Source organism: Carcharhinus amblyrhynchos, chromosome 10, assembly GCF_965287045.1.
Source record: "Carcharhinus amblyrhynchos chromosome 10, sCarAmb.v2.hapA, whole genome shotgun sequence".
NCBI lineage: Eukaryota > Metazoa > Chordata > Chondrichthyes > Carcharhiniformes > Carcharhinidae > Carcharhinus > Carcharhinus amblyrhynchos.
The window spans coordinates 49,805,013-49,820,997 of NC_137333.1; the positions used below are offsets into that span (position 1 = coordinate 49,805,013).

Here is a 15,985-nt window from a genome sequence, read left to right on the forward strand (position 1 = left end):
AAATTGCTCAATGGTTGGAGAGGGTAAGAGTGATTGGTGTCACCTTTGCGATATAAACCAAAACTGGACTCAATAATTAAATACAACCCACCTCCCCACCAATGTCTCCACCAACACCACCATCCATCTGAACATGGGTACAATGCTGGAAAATCCCATTTGGTAAAAAGAGTGATTTATTTAATTATGCAAAAATAATGACCTCTCTGTAATTGCTGGCACATCTGGATAATTGCTGGCACATCTGGGTATCCCAATATTTGTAAAATTTGAATGACAGCATCGATCAGAATGTTGTCATCAAGCAATACATTTAAATTGTTAAGTTTCATTTAAACGTTTACAGATTTATGTTTACAAGTTTATAAGGCACTTGTGAAGTTTTACTCTAGGGCTCCTTCAGAAGAAAGTATTAAAACATATTTTTTCAAGGTTTTTACTAATAACCTTATTACACACAAACACACAATTCGTCAACAGAAAAAATAATTTCTCGCCAGTGAAAAAAAGGCAGAGACAAAATAACATTAGGAATAACTATTAATCGAACATCCAATCATTTATTGCTGATATGTGTGTTAATATATGAAAGTCTCTTGCCAGGTTCATTTCGAATAACAGTCAAAATAAAGAGCACATCATCCAGGAAATATTAGAATAGGAAAGGTTTACTGTAAGTTTTTCTCTGATCTGAGGCTATTGCTGGCGCATTCCTGCCACCAAGTGGGAACACATTGTTCCCATGCTTCTACCTCCTAGTGCTGCATAGCCAGAAAAGGTGTCCATGGGCATTTAATATAAAAGACGCAACCTGAAGATCAGCACAGCAGAGTTTTGACAGAAAATGATGCTTACAAAGTCATTGGGGTTAAGAGTGGATACGAGACACTCGACCTGTATAAGGGGATCGCTAGGGTACTACCACAACTTTGCAGAAGTCTGTTATTGCTTTCTCTATTGCAGCAGCAACACAGATGCATGGATAGAAAATTCCCATGTCCTGATCTTCACTTTATGTGTTTGGTGAGGAAGAGCCAACTAGCGATAGTCCTATGAGAGGTGGCATTGAAGAGGAGAATCCTGCTCATCAAATTATGCCAACACAGTGATGAATATTAGACGATGGTATGATATTTATTTAGCATTGAAAAAATATTTAGATAATCTCTTAAACTCTTGGATGAATGACAGCAGTGTTTACTTTCAGCTGGTTTAAAAGCTGCAGTGGCACCACACACTCCAGAGACTTACGGTCATCCTTGACTTTTAATTTTTTACCAATGTTTGATTATAATGCTATTAGGATACTCGTTATTTAATGGAAACATCTGAAGACCCACTTGCACTTCCCATTTTAGGAATGGCGCCAGTGCAGCTATCCCTTAAGTGCAAAAGAAGCAATAGAAGAGATGCTAGCCTGATGTCAGGCAACTATTTCAGTTAATATGATATTAATTTTAAAAACTTGCTCCGTGAATGTACACTGAACACCTGTGTTAATCGCTCCTAACCAAATGTGTATTCAGTAGCACAAGGGACCCTTCATACATAGGATTATATGCACAGGATATATAGCATATACACAGGCCATTCTGCCCAACCAGCCCATGCTGGTATTATTGCTCCACTTGATCCTCCTCCCAACTTTCTTCATCTAAATCTGTCAGGGTGGTACAGTGGTTAACACTGCTACCTCACAGCACCAGGGACCCAGGTTCAATTCCAGCCTTGAGTGTATGTTTAGCATTTGCACATTTTCCTGTGTCTGTGTGTGCTTCCTCCGGATGCTCCTGTTTCCTCCCCTAGTCCAAAGACGTGTGGGTTAGGTTGATTGGCCTAGGTAAATAGCAGGGTAAATACAAAAAAAAGAGAATAAAACAGCACGGGAAACGGGCCCTTCGGCTCAATGAGCCCGTGCCGCCATTTTAAAATTATGAGTGCCCTCCTCTACCCATGACCTTTGTCTACACCTATTGGGGAAGATTGAGGGAAGACTAATTTAGGGACAATTTGTTACCTATACCTGGGGTTACAGGAGGGTAGGGCTTGGGTGGGATTGTTGGTGCAGGCTTGATTGGCCGAATGGCTTCCTTCTGCACCGTTGTGATTGTATCATGATCTTCTATTCCCTCCTCTCTCATACATTTGTCTAGCTCCACCATTAATGTATCTACACTATTTGTTTCAATTATTTCTCAAAGTAGTGAGTTTCATTGCGAAGGTCTCACTTTCCTGCCTCAACTCCATTATGTGGGTGGAGCTTAGCGCTAAAACGGCATCACCACTACAGTTGTGCAGTAACCTATGAACAGCTAAGGCAGTGGCCACTAACCGTACTGCAACTCAAAACTAAGTTAACTCGAGAATTGCTGGAGGAAATTTGAATGGCTGTCAAAAGATTCAGATAACTTTAAAAATCCTGCAAAATGTTAGAAGATGACCACAACACTTCCAACACTCAATTGAAAGCAGTCAATCTCTGAATTTATTTTGTTCCCACAAAGTTGCTAGTGTAGCTGCACACAGCACCCAGAAAATTCCCAGTTTTTAACACTGTATTCAAGGCATGTAGCACCAGAGGAAGTGTCAACGCAGAAAGCAAAAGCTCAAACAAATGATTTTATGTCATGAGCAGGCACAACAGAGGCCAGACCCTGAGGTACAGCATTCAAACCAATCAGGAGCACATAGCAAATATCATCAAGGCAAAATACATAAAATATCCAGCCAAACTATATGGTCGGGTGATGAGAATGACCAGACCATCAATGTACAAACTGTGTAGACATTCGTCGTGGTGAACATCAAAGAATGCATTGGCAATGTGGTACCAACAGAAACCTTTGCAATCATCCAGATTGTATAGACACAGATAAGAGATCAATGTAATTTATAGGGATGCAGGTGCAGATATTCTTTCACTTCACACAATGAAAGCTATGTACACAGAAATGGCAACTGATGATTCAACCAGCCACTGCCAAATTCACTGCATACAATACCTCAGAGATGCCATCCCTAGGACCCAAAACTCATCCTGGTCACCACAGATACATTATGTTGTGGACACCACATGTCCAGTGCTTTCAGGTCTCCCAGTGTACAAGGACCTGTGTCCTTGGTCATCATCCATGGGATTCCCAAGATAATGGCGAAGACCATCTACCACAAGAATACCTTGTCTTTACACTGGGAGAAGATCACTTAACTGTGCAATGCAAATCATCAGACAAGAGGCTGCACAAAGCTGTTTTAACCAAACACATATATTCATTCCAAACTTGCAAACATTGCGCTGCAGAACCAATACGGAATTACTATTTGGCAGACAAGTGAGGGCAAACCCCCCCAGCTATCACTCATCGATATGCCTAGGTAAATGTGAGGCATAACTCGAAAAACATAGGAAAGTGAAAGGTGCTTGTGACTGGCATGCGGGCAATGGACTATTCAAGCTGAAAATCAGGGAGAAAAACTGAGTCCAAAACCCAACTGATGGCATTTGGAATCCAGCAGAACTCATCAGCATATGTCCAGTCCAGCACAAAACAAAGAACCAGTTGCCCACGTCCAAGTGAGGTGCTATTGACTTACGACTGCTTTATGACGATCAGTGGAAGCACAACGGAATGTGTTTGGAGGAGTTTTGGGGAGCTGCTGCAAACATTTAGTGATGGGGAACAGCTCCTAGAGTGGGACTCCAGAAATGACTTCACCCTGATACACAACCCCAGTCAACATGGATAATTCCATTCAGCTAGAGGGGTCAGAAATACTCAACTAAGCCATGTCGAGTCAGTTACCTTCATTGTCACCCTCAACTAGCACAGCATCTTCACACATAGTCAACACTGACCATCACTCATTCACATTGGCCTTTGCCTTCCTGTCATCAACAGTGCAAGGAAGATACAATGAAACTTCCATAAAGCAGATTGGCTAAAATGCACCAAAACCTCAGACTGCATCATTGCAACTATAGAAAAGTGTATCTTTTGCGACTTCTTGTTCATGTTTTCACTTACCGTCACTTTGCACCATTTATACTACATCGTGCACCGCATGACCAATGTTCAGTCTTCTGCATTTTCTTCTCCCTGCATTAGTTGCATTCCAACACTGGGGTCAATTGACATGGACAAATGCTCATGTGACTTTCTTTTAGAAAAGGCTGGTGCTGAGTTGATCCAGCAGAAAGAACCTTCCTGATGTGGAAACAAGACTTGTGTTCTAACCTATGCTCCTTATTTTTAAAGAATGTGGTAATCAAGGCATTTTGTTTGGTCAGGTGAAATTATTCTGGGAGCTGAAGTGCAGCTTGAATAATACTGAAATCTTCACCCTGTACAGTATTGCTCAGAGTCTCCCCCATCTATCATATACAGGTATTATAAGTTAATTTGTCCAAAACAATGCTGCCTTTGCACGGCTGGAACCTATCAAGCTGAATCCCTTTGAAATACATGTTCATTGCTCACAGTTTCACTGGTTGTTAGATTTACAGGAACGTAATTCCCATGAATGGCAGACTTTACTGTGTATCTATTCACAATATACCTGCAGGAGAGACATATCATCACTTTTGTGGTGCCATTCACAAAACTGCTTGTACAGCCATGCTTCGTGACTATTGACACATCTACGTCATATGCTGTGATACAGAGAGTAAAGGAATATGAATCAGCATTAACCCCATAGCAGATCACGTCATCAAATCATCATGCCTGATGGGTGGCACAGTGGTTAGCACTGCTTCCTCACAGTGCCAGGGACCCGGGTTCTATTCCTGGCTTCGGCCACTGTGTGTGGAGTTTGCACATTCACCCTGTGTCTGCGTGGGTTTCCTTTGGATGCTGCGATTTCCTCCCACAGTACAAAGATGTGCAGATTAGGTGGATTAGCCATGCTAAATTGCCCCTTAATGTCAGGGAGACTAGCTAGGGTAAATGCATGGGGCTCTGGGGTTGGGCCTGGGTAGGATTATGGTTGTGCAGGTTCAATGGGAACCAACGATGCTATGATTCTATGAAATGGTACTAGGGCTCAATTTCACCCATTCTAGTCGGAATTGTTGAAGCTTCACTTGTCACCCTGGAGCAACCCAAAAATCACTGACATTAAAACACCCACCAATCACCCAGAAACACGTTGCCAGCTATCTGCTCAATGGACATCACTGGAAAAGGAAATAAAGAGCGTCACCCGGAATGAATTGGAAAACCAAATGCCAGTAACATGCTGAAAATGACAGTCCTGATCGCTTCAAGATCACAAAACTGGAGGAAGCATTAAGGGACCTGAAATGTGGAAAAGCAGCAGAATATGACAACAATGCTGCAGAGTTCCTGAAACAACTCTGCAGACCTTATTTTACCACTCTGATTCTAAGTGCCGGACAGGCTTGAAATTGGAAGTGTTTCAGTGATTTTTAGTCCCGTTTTCAGGCACCCCCATGTGCACTCTTGACTCACCGATATTTTTGCAGCAGAGTGCATATCAGTGAGTCAAAATCACGCTGCACAAGCCTGTGGGTGGGGATTAATGAAACCCTGCAGCTCCAATCGGCATCTCCAACTGCGCACGCACAGAAAAAATATGATAGAATAATATTCCTCTGCCACATTTCTCATGGGCCGGATGATGCGTCCCCCAACCCCCACAGACATTGTCCCATCCCCACAACATTACTGACCTCCCTGATCCCCTGCACCCTCCCACCATCCAGACCGATCATGCCTCCTTTCCCCCATCGATCTCAGGCGGAGTGGCAGTGGACACCCCTTCCCCCCCCACTGATCTTGGGCAGAATGGCAGCAGACACCGCCCCTTTCCCTCCACTGATCTCAGACAGAGAGATCCACCCTCTCCCCTCCACCTTAACGATATCAGGCAGATTGATCCCCCTTCTCCCCCCACCCCAGACCCTCCCACTCAAGGCCCCCATCTCCTCCAGACTCTGATGGCTGTGTGACACCTCCCTCTCTCTCCCCTGTCCTCAATCATTGAGGCACTGATCCACCCCCCAGCCCCTCCTCCCCGTCAGCATACCTGCAAGTGCTCACTTGCCTTCCTTTCAATGCTAACAAGCAAATTGCATGGAACTTGCTGGAATGCTCTGCCAAACTGCCTGCAGCTGATCTGCCCTAATGAGGGGCAACTAGGCACTCCTGGATGAAATAAGCACATGACCAGCTCCCCAAATCGCTGAAGGTGACTTGGGGAGGCTGCTGGATGCAATAGAGGCGAGGTGAGACACCCTCTTCCTCCCTGGAAGATGCAGACCCAGGGGGGCTGATGGAAATGCAGTCCAAGAGGCAGTCACTGCAAGAAGATCTATGACCTCATCTGGGTAGCAACAATGAATGCTTAACCCCATCTAGCATCTTTCCCCAAATCTCCCCCATATTATCCCATCTCCAGCACTCTGCATGTTTCCAGCCCCTGACCCCCAGCACCTCCTTCCTATCCTCCCCAAGAGCCCCACTGCACTTGTCCTCTCAGGGTCACCACCTGATACTCTGCAAGACTCACACCATCATTTCTTTTATGGCTCCTTCTGTCCCCACAGGGGAAAACTGACCAGAACGCCAGAAGAGGGCGAAGACAGGGGGTGGTGAGGCAGGCGTCTGGGTGCTCAGCCCCTTTGAGGACCGGATACTGGAGCTATCAAGAGAAGGGGAGATGCAGGCTATCGGCGACAGCATAGTCAGGCTGGAGTCAAAAAGTGAGCACCCTGTCACTATTCCACTCAATTTGAGGCAACCTCTTGGGGACACAAGTATCGGGCATGAGGGGCAAGGTTTAAAGGAGATGTACGAGGTATGTTTACTTGCACAGAGAGGGTAGTGGATGCCTGGAACTCGCTGCCGGGGAGGTCATGGAAGCAGATACGATAGTGATCTTTAAGGGGTGTCTTTACAGCTATGTGAATGGGATAGGAATAGAGGCAGATAGTCCCCGGAAGGACAGAGGATTACAAATCAGATGAGCAGCTTGGTTGCTGCAGGCTTGGAGGGCTGAAGGGCCTATTCCTATGATGTAATTTTCTTGGTGCTTTGTTCCATGTTCAATTGAGAAATGTGAATCATGTGTTTTTCATCCCGGATTCCTCTCTCTCCCTTGCACTTAATCTTGTGTCCTATGTTGCAGGGTCAGGAGCAGACGCACCGGGACCATCTGGCCTCCAGGCCCCTCCTTGTCAGGCTTCAGCTGCCACTCACAACTCACCGTCCCAGATACTGACACGTCGGTGTGTCCAATTAGTGTTGAGGCTTCTGGATCATTCCCTGGTGAGCACAACACATCTGCTGATGTACATCGGGTAGAGAAGGGCCTGCTAGAGCTGAGGACTCAGCTGGCCCCAGGCTACATGCTGGGCCTCTCCCTCAGCTGCTGGAGATGCAGCAACAGATCCAGGGAATGTAGGAGGGGCTGATGGCCACACTGGACTGACTGTGAGGCTGTTGGAAGGAATCCCAAAGCTTTCAGGTGGACCAGCTATTGCCTGACTTGCATGATTCCCAGGCTAACACTTCAAGGGTGGTGTCTGTAGTGGAAAGCCTGGGGCAGGGGATCCTTACCATGAGTGGCAGGCTCCAAGCGATGGCTGAGTCACAGCAGGCCACAGCAGAGTCTCAGATGGCCATGGCAGAGTCTCAGATGGCCATGGCTGAGTCACAGCGGGTCACAGATGAGGCACTGGACAGGCTTCTCAAGATTCTGCAGCCCATGGCTTGAGAGGCTCGAGAGTTTGCAGGAGACTCAGCAGTACAGCGCTGAGACACAGCGGGCTACAGCAGCAGCCCTTGAGAATGTGGCCCAGTCACAGAGGGTCATGGCTGAGGAGTTGCAGAGCATGGCCCAGTCTCAGAAGGCACTTGCTGCGGCCATTGACATGTGGCCCTCCGATTCAGGAGGCCATCACAGAGGGCGTAGGATGCGGGTGGTCCTCTAGGACTGACAGTGCCAGGTGATGCTGGAGCTTCTAGCAGAAGCACTACCATCCCATGGAGTGGCCTACGGGCCCACGGGAACCCTAAGGGACGAGGATGGGATCGATATCATGCTAGAGCCTTCCAGCCAGGATATTGTGGCTGTGGCTACATCTTCTGACTCTGCCCTTCCTGACATGGGGCCATCTCAGGGACAGCGGGATGAAGAGAGTGTCATGGAAATATCTCAGACACTGGAAGCCAGCTAGGGCCCTCAAGGTCCAGAGCCTCCAGAAAACGCCCACCACGTGCATCACAGGCAATGGGGCAAGGAATTTGGGGGTGTACCCACAGGCACACCGCCTAGCGACTGAACCGCCTGGTGATCAGAGCTTCCCTAGCTGCCCTCGCATGCCTCATTCGAGCTGCCAGCCCTCCAGCGCCTGGGTGGAGTTCCTTGGTGTGCTCCTCTTCCTCCTCCTCCTCCTGCTGGTCAGCCTCTTTGCCAGCGATTCCCAGCTGGTCAGCCTCCAAGCCCTCCTCCTCCTCCTCCTCCCCCAATAGGTCATCTCTCTGCAGAGCCAGGTTGTACAAGGCACAACGCACAATGCGGGAAGAGACCAGAGGGCTGTATTGGAGGGCCCCACCAGATCGGTCCAGGCACCAGAATCTCATTTTGAGGAACCCAATGCACCTCTTCAATATCGCGCTGGTGGCTACATGGGCCTCATTATAGCGGGTCTCCGCCTCAGACACAGGCCTCTGCACAGGCATCATTAGCCATGTCTGAAGCGGGTAACCCATATCACCCATGAGCCACCCTGCAGCCTGGGCTCCTCCTCGAATACCTCCGGGATGTCCGAGCTTCTGACAATGAAGCTGTCGTGCTTGCTGCCTGGATGCCTTGCGCAGACGTGCATGATATATAAATTATGGTCACACACCAGTTGCACATTCAGTGTGTGGAACCCCTTTCTGTTGATGAATCTTCGTGGATTCTGTAGGGGGACATTGGGAGCGATGTGTGTGCAGTCGATGGCTCCCTGTACGTTAGTCATCCCCGCAATGGCTGCAAACCCTGCAGCCTGGGCTTCCTGCTGGGCCTGGTCCAGGTTAAATTTAATGTACTGCCCAGTCCAGGCATACAGGGCTTCAGTGACCTGCTTGACACAGGTGTGCACAGCTGACTGGGAAATGCTACATACATCTCCGCTAGGGATCTGGAAGCAGCCAGTCGTAGAAAAGTTAAGAGCGGCTGTCAATCTGACAGCCTCCGAGAGTGGGTGTCCCCTTCATCTCTGGGTGCCAAGTCCTGCAAGACGACTGTGTCCATTTTCAGGCCTTGATAATGGGAGAACAAGTGCAGAGGTGGGCACGGATTGCTCTACTGGCCTCATGCCTGACTTTAACAAGTTTTTGTGCCTGAAAATGGGCAGAACTTGATGGTAAAATCGGGCCCTGCCTGTGCCTGGCTTTTTCAGTTCTGCACAAGAATAATCAGCTCAAGGTGTGGCATACGGCAAAAATCAATGCCATGCCAAAACCTGATAAAATACCTGAGTATCTTATCCTGCAACACACAGCTCCAGAGGTAGAGAGAGAGAGAGACCATCCTTAGTGTTGACCAAGCTATTTTTTGTTGGGGACGTGGCACATGTGATCTAGTGCTGGCACTTACCACCTCCATCAAAAATGGCTTCCAGAAGAACCGGAAGACATGCATAGTGCTACTAGAACTCACAGCTGCTTATGGTAGAGTGTGGCACACAGGTCTGCTCCTAAAGCTGTCCAGAGTTCTTCCATGCTAGGCCTGGACAGTTGTCAAAACACTGCTTCACAACAAACGATACAGGGTCCACGCTGGGCAAGGGGGATGTCTATGGGAAAGGCTGGCTAAAGCACAGGGCTCAGTGCTAGCCCCAACCCTATTCAACATATAGGCAAATGACCTGTCAACCACCATATCCTACAAATTCATCTATGCTGATGACATCTGTTGTGCCACTCAAGCTTCACCCTTCTATGCTCCACAGCACATGGCATCACACATTGAATCCACCTCTAAAACCATATCCAGTGTATTCCACCTCTACGATGCCAGTGGCAAAAGAGAATTGTGTATCTACATGACTGGCAGAGATTAAAGCATGATCCCAACTCAGCACACTTGGGAGTGACTCTAGATAGGACTTTGTCCTTCCAGGAACATCTTAAGAAAACAGCAGCAAAGATCAAAACCAAAACTAATCTCCCAACCAAACTCGCTGGATCTATATGGGGTGCTGCGTCACACCAATCTGGACCTCAGCATGTGCCCTATCATGCTCTGCAGCAGAGTACTGTGCATCTTTCTGGAAAAAGTTATCACTAACATTTCTCGTATTATCAACTGAATGCCCATAATAATTCAACATCCTTGTCTGGCTTCCTGTTCTGACAAACATCACCCTCTCATGCATTCTACAATTGACAAAAACTCAAAAGCTGTTTGAAACCATGCGTGCTGCAGCTCACCTACCGCTCAATGATGAGCTGTTCAACTTACCCACTGCCTGCCTCGCACTACAGAGCCTCATATGGAGCAACCATCCTGAACAAGGTCTATCAGCAAATATTCTTTAGATCAAGAAATGGGAAAATGGGAAGTCACAAGCAAGTTCCTTGTGACAAACTCCATCTGTCAAATGGCAGGCTTTGAAGTACGCTGGCAAAAACGGTCCTTGCAAAATATAGTTCGGACCAGTCAGAGCCACTGTGTAGCCAATCCCATCAATGGGGCCTAAATACAAATCCCTTATGCTCTTACGGAGAGACACAAACAATGGTGCACATTGGAAAATTGTCCCTTCACTGACTAAATGGCAGATAATCACCTTAAACTCAGCAAATGAGGAGGATTGGGCTTGGCTTCAGGGATTCGTTCATATTCACTGTATAAAATATAAAAATACTAAAAGCTCTCTCTGTGGGGCTGCCTAGCAGGCATTGCTGTGAACCCTCCCAATGCCTCCCTACATTGCCTGCAATCCTTAACTGGATCACAAAAATGGAGGTGACCATAGTTTGTCACCTCCTGGAAGATCTCCCCTGCCAGTGTACCATTTACCCAATCAGACTGCTATCCAAATGTGGTCCAAAAGCTTGAAGCCTTTATAATTGCTGAAAATTCAGCTCGCTGTATCCAAGGAAACTGTAATGGCATTTCTTTTAATTGAATCATTCTGATAACAGCCTGAAGTCCATAAAAGGTTAAAAAAAATCAGATTTTGCATGGACTCATAAATTTACCTTCTATTAATTTGGTGCTGTCATCTGGAAATAATGCAGCACCAGGTTAAAGTCCAACAGGTTGGATCTGTTGGACTTAACCTGATGTTGTGAGACTTCTTACTGTGTTTACCCCAGTCTAGCGCCGGCATCTCCACATCTGGAAATAAACCAGGGGTGGTCAGTAATAATAAAAGAAAAGGTAATGCATAAGCCGATGGAATATTTGGTTTTATGACAAAAGGCATAGAACATAGAAATTGAGCTGTAGTGGTAAATTTATCTAGGGTACTCGAGTTAGACATTTTGTGCCGTTTTCGACTCCTCACCGAAAAAAAATGTGGATGCAACAAAGGGTGTACAATGTTTTCACAAAGATATTGTCAAGGCTGAAGGAATATATAAACAAAGAAAGAATTGAAACATTTTCAAGTGCTTTATTTCAAACAGAAAGGAAACAGAATGATTTAATAAAAATGTTTTAAGTTATGACACTTCAGAATGAAGTAGCTAGGAACATGGTGATGGGTCTTGAACAAACAGCAAATTGATGGAAAATTAGATTTAAGAGATTTAGGGTGGAAAGAAAATACAATTTTCTTTCTATAGAATCAGTGGAATGCAGTACCAGAGGTAAGCAACACAGAGATCATGTCAAATTTAAACATGCATTATACTGGTGACAGAAGGAAAGAGGCAAAAAGGATAGGTCGACTCATGGAATTAGGACAATGGTACCTGTGGAGGATAAACACCAACACAGTCAAATGTCTAATTTTGAACTTTCATGTAATTCTATTTAATTAAGTAGAGCTAAGTCCACAAGACCTTCTCTGTGGCTATGCCAGTGCAGTGTTTTATATGATAAAAAGGTAATTGAAATCCAAGTCACGTTACCGGAGATCCCACTGAAGTTCAATAAACGTTGAGTAAAGATTAAAAATGCAGCCACTAAGCAGTCCATTTGTTTATACTCTTGCTTCCTATTTGAATGTTGAGCCTCTCGAAGGTGACTCGCTCTCTGATCAATCTTTGGCTGCTTCTATCAACAGTGCTGGTTTATGAAGAAAGGGATGATCAGGATCCCAATCAGAGGCGTTGGGTCTGAGGGACACTCTTCATCCCATTAGGTAAAACCTGATTTTAAATTTAATGTCAAATGTATTCCGAGTTTTCCTCACATTCTGCTTTCTAATGCTCCTGATATCTAAACACTGGGCTGTGCCCTAACACTGTGTGGAGACAAAGTGCTCAGATCCAATCATTCCAAATAATACAGGTGGGATTTTCAAGCCATGTAAGCCCCAAGACCGGAAATTTCTGTCCGAGGTCAACAGACCCTTGAGTTTTCCCCTGAATTTTCTGTTTTGCCCACTGTGATTCCCACAGTGGATGGGACAGGATAATTTAATCACATAACTGGATCTCTTCTATAAAAAACTTTTTCTAAAAATTAAGGTTCCTACTACTTTTGCTATAGGAAAGAATATTTAAATAATTGTATTTAAAGTGAGAAACAACTCAATTTGAATTTTGAGATTTTACATTTTTAACACAATATAAAGGGAATTTTAATTATTTTCAAAAATCTGATTTCTTTTTGCAACTTATATTGTAGCCTGCCTTAAATTTGCACACATGAACAAGCATCTACCAACATAAGTTACTTTTTAGGAAGCTTTTCGAGCTACTGATAAATGTTCACATCAGCACATTTAGCAATATTAATTGGAAGTGTAAAATTCTAATCTGACGGCACAACTTCCCTCATTCTTGAAGGGTAAACATTGGCTAATGTAAGACCAACAACTACTTAGCATTTGAAATGGGATGGCACGATGACACAATGGTTAGCACTACTACCTCACAGTGCTAGGAACCTGGGTTTGATTCCCAGCTTGGATCACTATCTGAGTGGAGTTTGCACATTCTCCCCACACCTGCGTGTGTTTCCTCTGGGTGCTCTGGTTTCCTCCCACAGGCTGGATGGATGGATACATTGTCCATGTTAAATTCTCCCTCTGTGTACCTGAACAGGCACTGGAGTGTGGTGACTAGGTGATTTTCACAGTAACTTGATTGCAATGTTAATGTAAGCTTACTTGTGATACTAATAAATAAAATTTAAATGCAAATGTCATTAAAATCAGATTTTACCTGGTGGAATGAAGAGGGCCCCTTGGATCCTGTCCTCTCTGTCTGGGATCCTGCTCACCCCTTCCTTCATAAACCAACATTGGTTGAAGAAGCAGCAAAGACTGATCAGGGAGATAGTCACCTTTGAGAGGCTCAACATTCAAATAGGAAGCAGGACAATAAACAAATGGACCACTTAGTGGCTGCATTTTTAATCATTATCCAAAACCATCGTCCCAAAAGTGACTGACACTTCATTCAAACCCTTTCCCAGTTCCAGTCTGGAGCAGCTGACAGCAGTTATTGTGCTTCAAACTTACAGTTCCCGTGATGCCTTGCAGATGCCTCATTTGCCCACAAAAGTCTATACCAGACCAATTAAAAATCTTTCTGGCATTGTAGGGTGAAGACAGATGGGTTCCATGTAGATTAGTTACCTGGAATGGGATACAGAGCACCAGTCTATAAAATATGCACCAATACTTACTGCTCCCCAAGAGCAAACTGGTTGCCAAGCTCTAGCTGAACAGACTGACTTTTAGAACCATCCTCTCTGGATCTGTTTCTATATTTCACTGTCTCTTTTCCATTTCTCTATTTTTTCTGGTTTAAACGTGTGTTTCAGGAGTTTGAAGGGATGGAAACTCATTATTATGAATCTCTGGTGGTCCTTGTGATGAGTTCGTCTCACATTACCCAATCTGGCTGCAGGATGCTGATAGGTGCCAGATGGCTTTGATTCTAGGTTTTCTGCAAACACAACAGCAGGCGCTGGAGTTATTTTTTCCAGAGCTTGACAGCCTTTCTCCTTCTCTTTACAAATTATTCTCCACTATCTTCACCTTGATCTTCCTTAATTCTTCTCAACATTTTTCTCTCTTTCAGCACTAATTAGTAAGGCAAGAATTCTCAAGTCATTGTAATCGACTCTCTGGCTGGATCCTGGTCCCTCTCCCACCCTGCCACCCTGTCTCCCACATCATCAAGCCCAGGATGACTGTGAATGTGTGGCTTCGGCCGAGACCTGATTCCCTGTTCAATGATCCACTCCAGGTCAACTTCCTTTTGCTCAAGTCAAACTCCTACCATGCTTCATCCTTCCTGAACTGCTCCTGTTGGGGATTCTGACACTCACTCTTCGTTACCCACTCTTTTTCCATTTTCACCTTCCTGACCACTCCAGGGACCATTGTTGGCATGGCTTTAGAGAGAGCCACCACTACAGCATGAGAGAGATGTCAATGGTGGCTGTGGCAGTGGGCAAGCATGGGTCTGGAGCCAGGGTGAGGAGCAGAGGCCTCAGCTGACATTGCAGGGACTCAACCAGAATCCGATATTGCTATGCATTGCTTGCTGATAGCTCAGCTATCTGGTTCAGATTGGTGCCCCTGCAGCCACCAACCAGCCTGGGGCCCCTCTATTGATGGGGCCTTATGCCTAGCCACCATGTGTTTCATTGTAAGTCCACCTCTGCATTGTAGCATGGCTGTGGAGCCTGATGGTAGACTATCATGGTTTTCCATAGTGTAAACAAGAATAGGTTCTCTGTTTTTGTTGGCCTTTTATCCTTTGGTGCCTGTATTCTAAACTGCTCAAAGGATATGTTACAACTTGAGAGAAATCCTCATGTAGTTTTCTTGTGTGTTTTTCTCCCAGTTTATGGTGGATGTTACAGTTCCTGAAGTTTCCTTTCAAGAGTGCTTGAACTTTAATCTCAGCCCACCTTGCGAGTGCTATCCGGGCTTAAGTTGTGTGAACATTACCATCTTGGAGGTTTTACCTTCTTACATGCCCACTCCATCTGAGTTGGGCTTAGTTGTGAAAGTATATTAGTTAATTTGTTAAGATAACATGTTGTATAAAACAAGTACAATCATTTAAATGGGTGCCCATGTGAGAAATTATGTCATCAGAGGATCTGAAAGTGACAACGCAGGTGAATAAGGTAGTCAAGAAGGCATACAACATACTTGCCTTCATCGGAGGGGCCATTGAGTATAAAAACTGGCAGGTCATGTTGCAGCTGTACAAAACCTTAGTTAGGCCTTGTTTGGAATATTGTGTTCAATTTTGGTCACCACACTACCGGAAGGAGGTGAATGTTTTGGAGAGGTTCACCAGGATGTTGCTTCATCTGGAATGTATTAGCTAGAGAGATTGGATAAAACCGGTTTGTTCTCACTGGAACAATAGAGGCAGAGGAGTGACCTGATAGAGGTTCACAAGATTATGAATGGCACGGACAGAGTGGATAGACAGATGATCTTTCCTGGGGTAGGAAAATCAAGTACTAGGGGACATAGCTTTAAGGTGTGTGGGGAAAAGTTTAGAGGAAATGTGCAGGACAAGTTTTTTACACAGACTGGAATGCCCAGGGAGGTGGTGGGAGCAGATACGAAAGGGGCATTTAAGGGGCATCTAGACAAATACATGAATAGGATGGGTATGGAAGGATATGAACTCCGTGAGTTCATATGGTTTTAGTAAGGAGGAGAAATACCAACCATGCGCTGGAAGGCTGGCAGAGCAAATGAAGCATGCAAGGGCAGCAGGGGAGGCCCTCATCACCAGGTGGTTCACTCACTAGGGTTTGTGTCTGTGGGTTCCACCCCTGCACCCCCCACCTCCCCCTGAAGATCCTTCTATCTCCT

At 45.4% G+C, this 15,985-nt stretch overlaps 1 pseudogene; it reads right to left on the reverse strand.

Annotated features, from left to right (window-relative positions):
- Window positions 1–13,817: 13,817 nt before the first annotated feature.
- On the reverse strand, window positions 13,818–14,494 carry LOC145349283 (protein CDV3 homolog; annotated as a pseudogene).
- Between the last annotated feature and the right edge of the window lie 1,491 nt (window positions 14,495–15,985).